The 4,244-nt window shown below is 53.6% G+C and overlaps 1 pseudogene; it reads right to left on the minus strand.

Annotated features, from left to right (window-relative positions):
- Positions 1-1,162: 1,162 nt before the first annotated feature.
- LOC125907617 (large subunit ribosomal RNA) overlaps positions 1,163-4,244 on the minus strand; it is a 7,858-nt pseudogene continuing 4,776 nt past the window's right edge.

Below are 4,244 nucleotides of genomic sequence, written 5' to 3' on the forward strand. Positions count from 1 at the left end.
AAGTATCAGTAGCTCGTGCAATTTATTTTGCATCGTGTTGCGGTTGCTGGTGCGTCGGGATAGGAGTGTTTCGAGACTTTCGCCAAGTATTGGTGCCATTTGGTGGATAATTAATGTTCTAGCCACAATAAACGTGCCACATAATGCCAATAAGGAAAAAGCCGATTTCTAGGAACTTCCAGTCAAAATGTTTGCCATCAGCGCTTTCCTGTCGAGTTCCGGATCTGGGACTTAGCGTTTTTTTTTCACGATCCAATCCAACGACCAGATCGTGAGTAAACAATACATACAACAGTGCATCCCTTTAAAGTAGGAAAAAGCCGAATTCTAGGGAGCTCCAGTCCAAAAGGTTGTCATCAGCGCTCTCCTCTCGAGTTCAAGATTTGGGACTTAGCGTTTTTTTCGCGATCCAGCCAAAAGACCAGATCGTGAAATAAACAATTAATATAACTGTACTAGTACATCCCTTCAACTGAAGCAAGTGCACCATACATGACCCGTACGCCAATCATCCATGCACATGACACGTCAACTAAGTCAACACATGACACAACTTGGACAACTGACGGGTAAGTAGGTCATCTCGTACACGACGACACATCGACCAAACCAGGTCAACACGTCACATGCACAAGACATCCTACTACCAAGGCCGACCACCTCGACACACAACGTGTTAACCGAACATGGTCTACAACACCATCATGTGCAAGGCAACCGGCCCAAACAGATCAACTTATACAACTTGTAACGAGCATGTGTGTAAGCTTACTGGTTTGGTCGGCACGTTTCTCACATCAAGACAATCAAGTCGAGAACGAGGCACGCCGACAAGCTCACTAGTGTTACGTGTTCCGCTCCATACCGTGTCAAGTCACTCGTCTGACACGGAAGTAGCCAGCTCTTGTCCACTAGTGTTAAGGAACGGTCTCCAGACCAAGTCAAGTCACTCGTCTGACAAGGAAAGAGCACGCACCAAGCTTCACCAGAGCACGGTACCACGGTCCCCAGACCAAGATGGTTCGTTACGCCATCGAGGAAGGGGCACGCGATCCCTTGCTACACTCAACTAAGTACACTCTTGCTCTCACAAAAGTATCCCCTGTGTCGACGTGGTCCCCAGACCAAGACGAGCTTGCGCACATCGAGGAAGGGGCACACGGACAAACCACCAAGCATGGGTCGCCTGAGAGGATCGATGCGAACGCATCTCTACAACTCGCAGCTCCCAGCCTGAAGTCCCGTCGTTTGCGGGCGGTTGATAGGTGTCGAAACTAGGTATATCCACGTTGGGCAGAGCTCAAGCCAACGGCGTTCCCAGTTACGGTACTAACACGTGCAGCGAACTCCACTCGTTGCGGCCTAGGTATAGCGGGATGAGACGCCGGGCTGCAGACGCAGACTCCAACGGATCTCAGAGGGTTGTTAGGCCCGCTAGCTTCCGAACACCTAATGGGTTTGAGAAGCGCTATCAGCTCGGATTGGCTACGACCTTAGAGGCGTTCAGGCATAATCCAGCGGACGTAGCGTCATACCAAAGTCCGGTCGGACTAGTATTGAGCCAGTGGTCCGTACCTGTGGTTCCTCTCGTACTGCACAGGAATTCCGTTAAGATAGCGACTATAAGCACACACCAGTAGGGTAAAACTAACCTGTCTCACGACGGTCTAAACCCAGCTCACGTTCCCTTGAAAGGGTGAACAATCCTACGCTTGGTGAATTTTGCTTCACAATGATAGGAAGAGCCGACATCGAAGGATCAAAAAGCCACGTCGCTATGAACGCTTGGCGGCCACAAGCCAGTTATCCCTGTCCTCCAAGTGAACCTGGGTGGAGGCAGGATCGCCCAAGATCTGGTCCTGCAAACCGCCCGACAAATGGAAGTGGACGTGCTGGTTCTTTCCCACACGTATCGACCACCCGAGAACAACCCAAGATGGGCAGTTGATGCCTCCAAAAAGGTGGCAGTCGTGGCCACAGGACGATACCCTCTACAAGGACAATGGAGCAGTGATGTTCCAGGCCTTATAGCTGCCAAGGTGGGTGGCATCACCTTCCTAAGCTGCTACGCGCCACCCAGCCTGTCGCGGGAAGGATTTGCGGAATTCGTTGAAGCAATTGAATTGGAAGCCCAATCCCACCCTCAGGTAGTAGTTGCCGGAGACTTTAACGCTTGGCATGAGGAGTGGGGAAGCCGACGCAGCAATGAGCGTGGGGAAGTACTGCTCGAGGCGTCCCAGCAATTGGGCCTGCTGCTGATGAATCGAGGGAATGTGGCAACCTTTGTTGGAAACGGTGTGGCGACTGCCAGCGTTGTCGACGTGACCTTCGCCAGCTCGTCCATAGCTCAGCCGAGCACTTGGTTGGTAAGAAACACGGACACGCGATCTGACCATAGGTATATCACCTATTCGGTAGGCCCAGCGTCAGCAGACCAGCAGCGTAACCAAGGACAGTCACGTCAACGGGGCCAGCGAGAGCGTTTTCAACATGCAGGCACGCGATTTAAGACGAAACAGTTCTCGAAAGAGAATTTCCTGGCCACGCTACATGGCGAGGGATTCCGAGAGAAGGCAGTCAATCACCAGGGAATGATCTCGGCAATGATATCGGCCTGCGAGAAAACCATGCAAAGGATGACGTCGTCTTTCCCCGACCCTCATCGGGACGTTTACTGGTGGACGCCACTGATTGCTCTGCTTAGGCAGAACTGCGAGCAGACGAGAGATCGCATGCAGCAGACAAGTGATCTCCAGAACCGAAGTCTGGCTGCAGCCCAATACCGAACAGCTAAAGCTGAGCTGGATAGAGCTATACGTGCCAGCAAAAAGGCTGCCTTCCAGGAATTGATCGATGCTGCGGAGGAAAACGTTTTCGGAGCCGGGTACTTAGTAGTCCTCTCCCGTCTTCGCGGTGGAAGGGCCCCACCCGAGACGGAGAGAGCGAGGCTTGAAAGCATCGTTACAGAGCTTTTCCCGCAACATCCGCCCTTCAACTGGCCCAGCATCAGTTCCGAGGAAGAACAGGAACAGCCTGCAGACCAGCAGACTCCATGGACCCAAGTCACGATCCCGGAACTCCGTCTGATAGCTAGCACCATGCCGAACAAAAAAGCGCCGGGCCTTGACGGAATTCCGAACGCCGCTGTCAAGGCTGCAATCCTTGCGTACACGGACGTTTTCCAGGCGTTGTACCAAAGCTGTCTGGAAACGGCTACATTTCCAGCACAATGGAAACGACAGCGGTTGGTACTGCTCCCCAAGCCGGGGAAACCACCGGGTAGCAGCGGGTCATACCGACCTTTGTGCATGCTGGATGCCTTAGGGAAAGTGCTGGAGAAGCTCATTCTAAACAGACTTCACAACCACCTGGAAGATCCTGCTGCGGTGAGGCTGTCAGACAGGCAGCATGGCTTCCGGAGGGGGCGATCTACAATTGGTGCCATTCGAACAGTGATCGAGGCTGGTCAGAGCGCGATGAGATTCCGCCGCACGAACGGGCGGGATAACAGGTTCCTGCTGGTCGTGTCAATGGATGTCAAGAATGCCTTCAATACGGCAAGCTGGCAGGCCATCGCCACTGCACTGCAGATGAAAGGAGTACCTGCTGGTCTGCAAAGAATCGTGAGGAGCTACTTCGAGAACCGAGAGTTGGTCTTCGAGACATCCGACGGCCCAGTAACTCGGTCCATCACGGCTGGTGTTCCACAGGGTTCGATTCTTGGCCCCACCCTGTGGAACACCATGTACGATGGAGTTCTGGACGTCGCCCTTCCGCAGGACTGCGAGATGGTGGCGTATGCTGACGACTTGGTGCTGCTGATTCCGGGCATCGACGTAAATGCAGTGAAGGCTGCAGCCGAGGAGGCGGTCGCCAGTGTCTCTCACTGGATGGCTCAACATCATCTCCAGATTGCGCCGGAAAAGACGGAGTGCGTGCTTATCTCCAGCACGAAGAACCCTACGCAGGTCACCATAAGAGTAGGGGACGTGGAGGTGACATCTTCCCGCACGATGCGTTACCTTGGGGTGACCCTTCACGATCACCTATCGTGGCTGCCCCATGTCCGAGAGGTAACCACTCGGGCAAGGAAGATAGCAGATGCCGTTACCCGCCTCTTGCGCAACCACAGTGGACCAAAGACCAGCAAAGCGCGACTGTTGGCCTCGGTCGCAGAGTCGGTCATCCGATATGCTGCGCCCATCTGGCATGGCGAGGTGACGAAGAGAGAGTGTCGTCGACTT

Source organism: Anopheles coluzzii (genome assembly GCF_943734685.1).
Source record: "Anopheles coluzzii chromosome X unlocalized genomic scaffold, AcolN3 X_unloc_1, whole genome shotgun sequence".
Taxonomy (NCBI): domain Eukaryota; kingdom Metazoa; phylum Arthropoda; class Insecta; order Diptera; family Culicidae; genus Anopheles; species Anopheles coluzzii.